The 13617-nt window shown below is 34.5% G+C and overlaps 1 pseudogene; it reads right to left on the reverse strand.

Moving 5' to 3' along the window:
* Positions 1 to 7572: 7572 nt before the first annotated feature.
* LOC129475353 (5'-nucleotidase domain-containing protein 1-like) lies at positions 7573 to 11697 on the reverse strand (annotated as a pseudogene).
* Positions 11698 to 13617: the final 1920 nt, after the last annotated feature.

The following is a 13617-nucleotide window of genomic DNA, read 5'->3' on the forward strand; positions in this document are numbered from 1 at the left end:
TTAGTTGGCAACTTGAAAATAAGAGTATGAATACAAAATGTAATTTTATTCCTCCACTCCATTAATAAGAAAGCACTTCACTAGTTAGAGTTCTAATATAATTTTTAAAAAATTACTTAATGGGTATGGTGTACATTATTCAGATGATGGATATACTAAAAGCCAAGACTTCACCATTATACTATATATACATGTAATAAAATTGCACTTGCACCCCTTAAATTTATACAAACAAAAATATACCAGTCTATTTGTATAGGGATGGGTAATGACAGCTATTATTTAAAGATTGTATACTATGTGCTGAGTTCTGCTCTTCTAAGTATGATGTGTAGATTATCTCATTTAATGCACACAATCTTACAAATAGATAGTATTATTAAGTATATTGTACAACAGTAGAAACAGATTGAGATTGCTTTTCCTTCAGTGACAGAAAATGTTTCCTTGTTATAATTTGAACTTGCTTTAATATAATTTCTACCAGCATTAGACTTGGCAAATTTACATGAAGCCCATAGGTAGAACGCAAAAGATCATTACGTTCTTCCTTCTTCACTTTTAGAAGACATGTTTTGTAAGTAAGCATGTTCCTTACCAAATGAATGCTCAGTATTCCTTGGAGATAGCTTGAACTTTACATTGATGACAGACACATTATGCATAAAGTGCCTAAATACTGTGGAAGGATAGTTGAGAACTTTTCCATTATTATGTTTCCTTTTTTTGTTTCTAAGCATTTAATCTATAAGAAATCAGCTATATACATATTTAAGAGCTGAATCACAGCTTTATTAAGAATACACTATATTGTCCATTGTTTCTTGGAAGAACAATATAACCAAGATGTTTTCAAAAATTTATTAGATTCATGGAGTTATTTTTAGACTAAGTAGTCCCTCCATGGGACATTGTATGTACAATTTTATAAATTAATGAAGAATAAACTATAAAATAATGTGTAATGTTATTATTTGTTATTATCTTGTTGAAAGTCAAAAGTCCCTTTCTCTGAATATGTATCAAAATTGAATTTCACCAGGGTAAGTTTTTAGTTTAATATTATAGAAATATCAAGAAAGCATGTGCTATCTTCAAGAATGCTATCTTTCCACAGATACATTTATCTGGGTGTTTCTATAGAATCAGATGCAAAGCAGACTGTAAATACACATTCAGGTATATTGCCTACATGACATCAAATTGCTGTAAGCATCTACTTATTTCTTATCTAGATGTTTGCTGTTACTTAGACAAATTTCAAATGTTCTTTTAAAATGTGGAAAGAAACTAAATTTGTCTGTGTCCATTCAGTACCATCTAATTGTCAACTCTTTGACAATTTCACTGAAGACAGCAGAGTTGAATCACAAGAAACCTTCTGTCCATGGCTTATTTTTAAATGTTTATGAAAGACACCCGAAAGAAATAGAAATCCTGAACAGACCAATAATGAGTAATGAAATTGAATCTGTAATTTAGAAATCTCCCAAGGGGGAAGAAAAGTCCAGTACCCGACAGACTCACAGCTGAATTCTACCAGGCATACAAAGAAGTACTGGTACCAATCCTACTGAAGCTGTTCCAAAAAATCAAGGAGGAAGGAATCCTCTCTAACTCATTCTATGAAGCCAGTAACAACCTAATACCAAAGCCAGGCAAGAACATGACAACAACAAAACTACAGACCAATAACCCTGATGAATATAGATACAAAAATTCTCAACAAAATACTAGCAAACTGAATTGAATAGCACATCAAAAAGATAATACACCATAATCAAGTGGAATTTATATCAGGGATGCAAGGATGGCTCAGCATATGCAAATCAATAAATGCGATTCACCACATAAACAGAATTAAAAACAAAACCATATGAATATCTCAATAGATACAGAAAAGCATTTGATAAAACTTAGCATAACTTCATGATAAAAACGCTAAACAAACTAGGCATAGAAGTAACACACCTCAAAATAATAAAAGGCATATATGACAAACCCATGGCCAACATCGTACTGAACCTGGAAAAGCTAAAAGCATTCCCCTGAAGAACTGGATTAAGACGAAACAAAGATGTCCACTCTTACCACTCCTATTCAACATAGTAATGGAAATCCTAGCCAGATCAATTAGGAAAGAGAAAGAAAGAAAAGGCATCCAAATTAGAAAACAGGAAGTCAAATTATATCTATTCACCAGTGACATGATCTTATACACAGATAACCCTAAAGACTCTTCCAAAAGACTCCTATATTTGAGAAATGAATTCAATAAAGTATCAGGATACAAAAGTAATGTATGCAAATCAGTGGCATTTCTATACACCAATAAAGGCCAAGTTTAGAAACAGTCCCATTTATAATAGCTACAGCTTAAAAACTTAGGAATTCATTTAACTAAGGAGGTAAAATATTTCTACAAAGGAAACTACAAAACACTGAAGAAAGAAATAATAGATGACACAAACAAATGAAAGAAACATTCCATGCTCATGGATCAGAAGAATCAATGTCATTAAAATGACCATACTGCCAAAAACAATCTATAGATTCAATGCAATTTTTATTAAACCACTGTCGGTTTTCACAGAATTAGAAAACACAATCCTAAAATTCATATTGAACCAAAAATCCAAAGCAATCCTAAGCAAAAAGAACAAAGCTGAGCACATCGCATTACCTGACTTCAATTTATACTACAAGGCTAGAATAACCAGAACCGTATGGTACTGATATAAAAATAGACACATAGCTTAATGGAAAAGAATAGAGAACCCAAAAATAAAGCCACATACCTACAGCATACCGTTCTTTGACAAAGTTGACAAAAACAAACACTGGGGAAAGGACGCCCTCTTCAATAAATGGTGCTGGCATAATTGGGTAGCCACATGTAGAAGAATAAAACTAAACACCTATTTTTCAATATATACAAAAATTAAATCAAAATGGACTAAAGACTTAAATTAAGACCTGAAACTAGAAAAATTCTAGAAGTAAACCTAAGAAAAAAACTATTTAGGACATTGGCCTAGGCAAAAAATTTATGACTAAGTCCTCAAGAGCAAATGCAATAATACCAAAAATAGACAAATGAAACTTATTGAAAATAAATATTCTCTGCATAGCAAAAGAAATAATTAACAGAGTGAAAAGACAACCTACAGAATAGGAGAAAATATTCGCAAACTACGCATCTGACGAAAGAGTAATATCTAGTATCTTTAAGGAACTCAAACAACTCAAGAAAAAACCCACTAAAAAGTGGGCAAAGGATATAAACAGACATTTTTCAAAAGAAGGCATACAAGTGACCAAAAAATATCAAAAAATCCTCAACATTACTATTTATCCTATAAAATACAAATTCAAACCACACTGAGATACCATCTTATACCAGTCAGAATGGCTATTATTAAAAAGTCAAAAACCAATTGGTGTTGTTGATGAAGATGCAGAGAAAAGGAAATGCTTATGCCTGGTTGGTGGGAATTTAAATTTGCAGAAACTTTCAAAAACAATATGAAGATTTTTCAAAAACTAAAAATAGAAATACCATTCAGTCCAGCAATTCTACTGCTGGGTATCTACCTGAAAGAAAAAGGAAAATAAATAATCCTATCAAAAAGTACCTGCACTTGGGTATTTGTCACAACACTATTTACAGTAGCAAAGATATGGAATCGAACTAAGTGTTTATTAATGGATAACTGGATAAAGAAAATGTGGGCTGTGTGTGTGTGTGTGTGTGTGTGTGTGTGTGTGTGTGTGTGTGTGTGTCTGTATACCTGAGTAGTACCATGGAGTACTACTCAGCTGTAAAAAATAATAAAATTATGTTTTTTTGAGTACCATGAATGGAATTGGAAGCCATTATTTTAAGTGAAATAACTCAGAAACAGAACGTCAAATATTGCATGTTCTTACTTATAAGCAGGATCTAAATAATGTGTACACAAAGACAATAGAGAATGAAATAATAGACACTGGAAACTTGGAAAGATGGGAGGGTGGGAAAGTAGTAAGGAATGAGAAATTACCTAATGGGTACAATGTACACTATACAGTGATGGTTATACTAAAAGCCTAGACTTCACCACTAGACAATATATTCATGTAACAAAATTGTACTTGTGCCCTGTAAATATATAAAAAGAAAAATTAAAAAAACTTCATAAAAACTTCTTGTATCCAAATATTAATAATGGATATTTCAAGGTGGTAGTATTTTAGAGCAATTTTGAGTTACTTCTTTGTAATTTCCCGTGATTTTTTATTTATGATGTGTAATGTCATATCTATAAAAGTCTTTATTCCTTACAAATAACACCCATGAACCTAGCAGAAAAGAAAGAATCCTTGGCAATGCCTTCAAGAAGTAATGAAAAGTAAGGCTATGCCAGATTCTGGTAACATTTTTTTTTGCAATCTTCCAAATTGGTGGTAAGTGATTATGAAGCCTCTTATATCAATAAAAAAGGTGGTGGGGGGGAATACAAATGGACAACAAACAAGTAATTATATACTCAGATTCACTATTACAATGAAATATCAGTTCTCGCTTATTGCACTGGTATTAAGTTAGAGTAGAATGCAGACACACCCTTTGTTAAGCAAAGTAACCAAGTTTATTAAATAAAGAAAAGGTATACATACAGGAGAAGACTTATATTCCTTCACTGGCTTATGCTTATATTATTCCTTTCTTTAAAGTATCTGATAAATGTTTTCTAGTCTAATGATTAGTTCAGTTTATTCTATTCTCATAATCTTCACATATAATGATGGTTTCTTTTATTAAATCTCTATGACTTTGGTTTTAATTTTTAATTTTAGTGAAGGCTGATTTAAACAAGGTGGGAATTAATGATATTTAAATAATTTGCATTCTTACCAACAGTGTACAAGAGTTCCCTTTTCTCCACATTCTCAGCAGCATTTGTTATTACTTGACTTTTTGATATAAGCTATTTTAACTGGGGTGAGATCATATCTCATTGTAGTTTTTATTTGCATTTCTCTGATAATTAATGATGTTGAGCACCTTTTGTATGCTGTGAAGATCTCTAACATGCCCTGGAGACATTTTCTTCACTGTCTTGTTAATTAACATTTGGCTCCTGGTTACTTGTGCAAACTTCTGCAGCTTGCTTGAATTTCTCCTCAGAAAATGGGTTTTCTTTTCTATCACATTGTCAGGCTGCAAATTTTCCAAACTTCTACACTCCGCTTCCCTTTTAAACATAAGTTCCAATTCCAAACCATCTTTCTCAAGTATAAAGTTCCACATCTCTAGGACAGGGGCAAAATGCCACCAGTTTTTTTTTTTTTTTTTTTTTTTCCCTGAAGCTTAACAAGAGTCACCTCTGCTCCATTTCCTAGCAACTTTCTCATCTTCATCTGAGACCACCTCAACCTGGACTTATTGCCCATATCATTATCATCATTTTGGTCAATGCGATTCAACAAGTTTCTAGGAAGTTCCAAAATTTTTCATATTTTCCTGTCTTCTTCTGAGCCCTCCAAACTGTTCCAATCTCTGCCTGTTACCCAGTTCTAAAGTCACTTCCACATTTTTGGGTATCTTTACAACAGCTTTACACCCCACTCTACTGGTACCAATTTGCTGTATTAGTCTGTTCTAAATGCTGCTAATAAAGACATACCTGAGACTGAGTAATTTATAAAGAAAAAGATGTTTAATGGACTCACAGTTCCACATGGCTGGGGTGGCCTTACAATCATAGTGGAAGGTGAAGGAGGAGCAAAGGCATGTCTTGCATGGTGGCAGGCAAGAGAGCATGTGCAGGGGAATTGCCCTTTATAAAACCGTCAGATCTCCTGACACTTATTCACTATCATGAAAACAGCACAGGAAAGATTCACTCCCATGATTCACTTACCTCCCACCGGGTCCCTACCAGGACATGTGGGGATTATAGAAACTACCATTCAAGATGAGATTTGGGTGGGGACACAGCCAAACCATATCAAGTATTATGTGGAATAACAGTCAGGAAATCAGGCATTCTTTTCATTTTCCAGATATTAGAGGAAACATTTTCAGTTTCTCTCCATTCAGTATGATACTATCTGTGGGTCTTTCATATATGGCTTTTATTATGTTGTGGTATGTTTCTTCTAAATTGATGTTTTGTCATTTTTTTAATCATTAAGGAATGTTGAATTTTACCAAATGCTTTTTCAGCATCAACTACAATAATCTTACAGGATTTTTTAAGAAAAAAAAGCTTTATTTTTTAAATAAATCAATTATTTAAAGTATACTTGAGATAGCATCTTTCATTTAATCCCAAGTTAATTGTGTGTGATCACTATAATATTGCAATGACATTCTGGAAATCAGTTCCAAGTATATCACCACATGCTTATTAGTAGCTATCACATAGATCTACTGACTTTGAGGTAAATATTTTACTAATTTTTCACTGACCCTGAGATATTCATCTCACAGTATAGCTGTGATTTATCTGAACATTTACAAATTTTAACAAAATTCTTTTCTTTCCATTGCAGGCATCGATATGTTAAATTACATACTACAATTCAAGTAAAATAATGATGGTTACCAGTGTGTTTTCTGATACTGCCCATGATAGGTAGAGTGAAATTACAGCATAAAGAGTAACCAGAAACCTATATTGTAAACTTCAAATAGCCTTTAACATTATTAGAAGGGAAAAAACCTAATGGGTAACAATGGAGGTTGAGATAGTTGACTTCTAGACTATCACAGTTCTGTGCTGGCTGAATGATCTCAGAAGAAATCAGGTCTATTTTCTTGTTTTGGAAAACACAGGAATAACATAAAACTTAATTTCTTGGAAAAAGTACTTAATCTCACTGGATTCAGTGTTCTTGGCTATTACTTGAAGGAATTGGTGTAGGTGAGTTGCTGTCAATTCTGGATGCACTTTCCTGGGACATATAAGAGATATCAATGCTCAGCTATATTTACCCAAATCAATTAAACCAGTCTCTGGAGGATGTGGTCTAATCAGTGGTTCTAAAACTGTAGTTTGAATTAGAATCACCTGAAGAGCTTGTTAAAACACAGATTGGTAGGCCTCACTCAGAGCTTCTGATTCAGTAGGTTTGGGAGGGTGAGGCCCACAAATTTGCATTATCAAGTTCTCAGGTAATGCTATGCTATTGGTCTGTGGACCACACTTTGAGAATGATTGGACTAGGCATATGTGTAAATATGTGTGTGTGTGTGTGTGTGTGTGTGTATCTTTCTCTCTCTCTCTCTCTCTCTCTCTCGTGTGTGTATCTCCTCAAGTGAATTCTAATCTCAAAACTCTTGGTATAGAAAATACCAATAAGGTTGCTTAAGTTCTAAGATACAGAGATTTTAACATAATAAGAGTTGTTAAACATAAAGATGATTTATATAGAAAGGAGATCTGTGGACAAATATCAACTTATTGGTGAATTTTCATTAAAAACTTGTTCTTATAAAGCCTTTTACAGCGTTTTTTGAAAACTAACATTTTTTTTACTGCATATATTGTTCTTCATTTTTCCATAGATAACTTAGTTGATTATCAGTGTCTCATCATTTGATAAGACCAATGGAAGATTTGAATAGTAGCCAGGTGCTTTCAAATTGCTTGAAGAGAATCTTATAAATTAGTAGTTCAGAGGCAATTCTGCAATTGTTTCAATACGTGGGATTGCAATAGTGCTCTAAATACTGATTCGTTTACATGATCATGTATAAACCAAGGAGTATTCTGTATTTTTCAGTATCATTAAAGAGCCCTATTTTTTAGATGAACTATTTAAAGACTTTTCCTTTGGTCCCTTGTGTTTTCCTTCCTTTCCTAGAGGCCCTCAATCCTCAGGCCTCTGACACCTCATGCCTTCATCCCCTCTCAGTTCCTCCAGGATGAGGACTGTCTCCCATTACAGTGATGAGCCACTTCATCCCTTCTCAGTTTCTCCAGGATAAGGACTGTCTCCCATTATAGTGATGAGCCAGGAAAACATCTGAATGCATGCTGTCACCAAAATAAACAACCTTGGCCTCAGGTTTGCCAGTCATTTTCTTCAGAACTTTATAGGAGTGGACAGCATTCTCTTGGGAGTACCAGCCAGGCTTACAGAGATGGCAGTGCCTGCTGCTCTTCATTATTCTCGAGTCTCTGGAAAGGCCTCTGACTTAATAAATGAAAGAAGAAAACAAGCTTCGACACATTTGTAATCATAATGTCAAAAAGGTCTTCAAAATCATTCTCAATGACATATTCTCAGAGAAATCTACCATAATCACTGCGAGAACTGGTAATTAACATAATCGTTTTCCCAGTATTCTTTAGCTGTTGAAGCCATTTTTTTTTCTTTTTTTTAAACAGATTCAGGACAACTGTGCAAATGTCTGCCTGGATCTCTTTCTATTTCTGGAAAATATATACCACAGTTTTCCTTAAAAGCTGACATTTTGTAATTGTGTTGAATACCAGCAAATACATCCTTCCAAAAATAAAAGGGTTTTTGACCATTGTTCGGTTTTGTTAAATAGTCCACCACTCTGGCACATTAAAGAGTTACTGGAAAGTCAAAGTAGTTATCATGAAACAGTACCTTCCTGAGTGGCAAGCCATCCCAGTGTCCAACAAGAACTGCTTCCACTCCTTCTTGCCATATGCCTCTGCCAGCACCTCTGGAGTCAGCATATTGGTGCCATGGCTTACACTGAGAAGAGTGCCATTATCTGCAAATTTAATGAAATTCTCATCTTCTAACTCCAATGCCAAACCCTTGAAACAGAAAGACCAATCCTCTGGGGTCACATTGAGCACTTCCTTATTATACCCTCTCTCCTAAACTAGAAACTGGGCAAAGCTATAAGCTGACAGAGTCACTGATGGCTGGGAAAAACAGCTGAACCATGGCTGCGCGGGGAGAAATGGGGAGTGTCTCAACCTGGCAGGGTGTGAGGAGAAGACAGGTGGGACACCGCCAATCAATCCTGTGATTTTTGTCCTTCATTCTGTTAAAAGGACGTATCACATTGCATCACATGGATAAATCCCGCTTGGTCATGATGAATGATCTTTGTAATGTATTTTTGAATTTGGTTTCCTAATATTTTCTTTAGGATTTTTGCTTCATTATTTGTCAGAGATATTAGCCTGTAGTTTTCTTTTATTCACGTGTCTTTGTCTGGTTTTGTTATAAGGGCAATACTAGCCTCATAGATGAGTTTGGAAATATTCTCTCCTCCTCTATTTTTAAGAATAGTTCAAGTAAAATTGCTGTTTATTCTTTAAATGTTTGATAGAATTTAGCATTGAAGCCATTGGGTCCCAGATTTTTTTTTTTTTTAACTTTTTTATTTATTTTTTACTGGAAGACTTTTTAGCATGGCTTCAATCTCATTACTTGTTATTGGTCTGTTCAGGTTTTGGATTTCTTCCTGATTTAGCCTTGGTAGCGTGTATCGGTCTAAAAAGTTGTCCATTTTTCTAGATTTTCCAATTTATTAGCACATAGTTGCTTATAGTAGCCATTGCCATGATCCTTTGAATTTCTTCAGTACCAGTTGTAATGTCTTCTTCTTCATTTCTGATTTTACTTATTTGTATCCTCTCTCTGAGTCTGGGTAAAGGTTTGTCAATTTTGTTTAAATTTCAAACAAGCAACTTCTTGTTTTATTGATCTCTTGTATTGTTATTTTTAATTTCAATTTTATTTCTCCACTTATTATTTCTTTTGCACTACTAATTTTGGGTTTGGTTTGCCCTTGCTTTTCTAGTTCTTTAATATGCATCATTACATTTTTTATTTGGTGTTTTCCTTCATGTTTGATGTAGGCACTTATAGCTATAAACTTCCCTCTTAGTACTGCTTTTGCTGTATATCTTAGGTTTTGGTATGTTTTCTTTCCATTATCATCTGTATCAATAATTTTTAAAAGTTTTTTCTTATTTTTTTTTCTTGACCCCCTGGTCATTACAGGAGCATATTGTTCAATTTCCATTATTTGTATAGTTTCCAAAATTTCTCTTCTAATTGATTTTTGGTTCTCTTCCAATGTGGTCAGAGAAGATGCTTGATATTATTTCAATATTTTGAATGTTTTCACACTTGTTTTATGACCTAACATATGGTCTATCCTTAAGAATAATCCATGTGCTGAGAAAAAGAATGTGTATTCTGCATTCATCGGATGAAATGTTCTGTAAACATCTATTGATTTATTTGATCTATAATGATGATTAAATCCCATGTTTTCCTGTTGATTTTCTGTCAGGATGATCTGTCTATTGGTGAAAGTGGGGTGTTGAAGTGTCCAGCTATTGAAGACCCCAGAGATTGGAGTCTATCTCTCTCTTTAGCTCTAATAATATGTGCTGTGTACATCTGTGTGCTCCAATATTAGGTACACATATATTTAAAATTGTTATATATTCTTGCTGCATTCACACCTTTATCATTATATAGTGTCCTTCTTTATTTATTTTTATAGTTTTTATCTTGAAATCTGTTCTGTCTGATACAAGTTCAGCTACTGCAGCCCTTTTTTGGTTTCCAATGACATGGAATATCTATTTCCATATTTTAAATTTTCAATCTCTGTTTTTTTTATAGGTGACATATGTTGCTTGTAGGCAATAAATCAATGAGTCTTGCTTTTTTTTTTTTTTTATCTATTCAGCCATTCTGTATTCATGTGCATTCAATGATATTATTGATAAGTAAGAACTTACCCTGCCATTTTATTATTTGCTTTCTGCTTGTTTGGTGGTCTTCTCTTTCTTTTTTGCTTCTTTCCTGCCTTCCTTTTAGTGAAGGTGATTTTCTCTGGTGATATGATTTAATTTCTTCCTTTTTATTTTTGATGTATTTATTGTACTTTCTTGGTTTGATGTTACCAGGAGCCTTGCTATTAATATCTTATAAGCCATTATTTTAAGGTGAAAATAACCTAACACTTTTTGCATGAATAAACAAAAAACAAACAAAAATAAAATTAATAAACACTCTATGTCTTAACTTCATCCTGTCACTTTATAACTTTTTGTTGTTACAATTTATACCTTATGGTGCTACTGTGTCTTGAAAAGTTGTTGAAGTTATTATTTTTTATTGGTTCATTATTTAATCTTTCTACTTAACAGTAGTTTACCCACCACACTGATGGTGTTATCTTTTGTGTTTTTCTGTGTACATTCTATTACCAGTGATCTTTTTACCTTCAAAGATTTCTTATTGCTCATTAACATTATTTTCTTCCTGAATGATGTACTCCATTTAGTATTACTTGTAGAACATATCTCGTATTGATAAAAATGCCTCAGTTTTGTTTGTCTGGGAAAGTCTTTATTTCTCTTTAATGTTTGAAGAATAATTTCACCAGATATACTACTCTAGGGTGAAAGTTTTTCATTCAGCATTTTCAATATGTCATGCTACTCTCTCATAGCCTGTAAGGTTTCTACTAAAAAGATCTGCTGCCAGACATATTGATGCACCATTGTGTGTTTATTTTTTTTTTTCTCATGCTTCTTTTAGAATCCTTTCTCTATACTTGACCTTTGGGAGTTTTGTTATTGCATGCCTTGAGGAAGTCTTCTTTGGGTTAAATCTGCATGGTGTTCCATTACCTTCTTGTATTTGAATATTAGTAACTTTCTCTAGGTTTGGAAAGGTCTCTGCTTTTATCATTTTGAATAGACTTTCTACTTCTATCTCTTTCTGTGCCTCACCTTTAAGGCCAATAATTCATAGATTTGCCCTTTGGAGGATCTTTTCCAGATCCCCCTGGTGTGCCTCACTGTTTTTTGTTCTTTTTTTTTTTTTTGTCTCCTCTATTACCAAATTGCCTGTGTTCATGCTCACTAATTCTTCTCTTGACAATTTTGCTACTAAAGTCTCTGCTGGACCTCAGAAATAACACTACACATATACAACCATCTGGTCTTCGAGAAACCTGACAAGAACAAGCAATGGGGAAAAAATTCTTTATTTAATAAATGGTGCTGGGAAAACTGGCTAGCCATATGCGGAAAACTGAATCCGGACCCTTTCCTTACACATTATACAAAAATTAGCCCAAGATGGATTAAAGACTTAAATGTAAAACTCAAAACCACAAAAACCCTAGAAGAAAACCTGGGCAATACCATTCAGGACATTGATGGGGTCAAAGACTTCATTACTAAAACACCAAAAGCAATGGCAACAGAAGCCAAAATTAACAAATATGATCTAATCAAACTAAAGAGTTTCTGCATAGCAAAAGAAACTATCATCAGGATAAATAGGAAACCTACAGAATGAGAGAAAAATTTTGCAAGCTACCTATCTGACAAAGGTCTAATATCCAGAATCTACAAGAAACCTGAACAAATTTACAAGAAAAGAAAACAAACAACCCCATTAAAAAGGTGGGTGAAGGATATGAACAGACACTTCTCAAAAGAAGACATTTATGCGGCCAACAAACATATGAAAAAAAGCTCATCATCACTGGTCATTAGAGAAAAGCAAATCAAAACCACAGTGTGATACCATGTCATGCCAGTTAGAATGATGATCATTAAAAAGTCAGGAAGGCCGGGTGCAGTGGCTCACAACTACAATCCCAGCACTTTGGGAGGCCGAGGAGGGTGGATCACAAGGTGAAGAGATCGAGAACATCCTGGCCAACATGGTGAAACCCCGTCTCTACTAAAAATACAAAAATTAGCTGGGCGTGGTGGCACGTGCCTGTAGTCCCAGCTACTTGGGAGGCTGAGGCAGGAGAATCACTTGAACCCGGGAGGCAGAGGTTGCAGTGAGCCGAGATCACGCCACTGCACTCCAGCCAGGCAACAGAGTGAGACTCCATCACCCCCCTCAAAAAAAAAAAAAAAAAAAAAAGTCAGGAAACAACAGATGCTGGAGAGGATGTGGAGAAATAGGAATGCTTTTACACTGTTGGTGGGAAAGTAAATTAGTTCAACCATTGTGGAAGACAGTGTGGTGATTCCTCGAAGATCTAGAACCAGAAATACCATTTGACCCAGCAATCCTATTACTGGATATATATCCAAAGGATTATAAATCATTCTACTATAAAGACACATGCACACGTATGTTTATTGCCCTACTATTTACAATAGCAAAGACTTACAATCAACCCAAATGCCCATCAATGATAGACTGGATAAAGAAAATGTGGCACATATACACATGGAATACTATGCAGTCAGAAAAAGGAATGAGTTCAAGCCTTTTGCAGGGACGTGGGTGAAGCTGGAAATCATCATTCTCAGCAAACTAACACAGGAACAGAAAACCAAACACCGCATGTTCTCACTCATAAGTAGGAGTTGAACAGTGAGAACACATGGACACAGGGAGGGGAACATCACACATCAGGGCCTGTTGGGGGATGAGAGGCAAGGGGAGGGAGAGGATTAGGACAAATACCTAATGCATGCGGGGCTTAAAACTTAGATGACAGGTAGATAGGTGAAGCAAATCGCAATGGCACATGTATACCTATGTAACAACCCTGCACGTTCTGCACATGTATCCCAGAAATTAAAGCAAACATTTTTTAAAAAGCCTCTGATGCAACCTGCAGTATGCCAACTGCAT

Source organism: Symphalangus syndactylus, chromosome X (assembly GCF_028878055.3).
Source record: "Symphalangus syndactylus isolate Jambi chromosome X, NHGRI_mSymSyn1-v2.1_pri, whole genome shotgun sequence".
NCBI classification, from domain to species: domain Eukaryota; kingdom Metazoa; phylum Chordata; class Mammalia; order Primates; family Hylobatidae; genus Symphalangus; species Symphalangus syndactylus.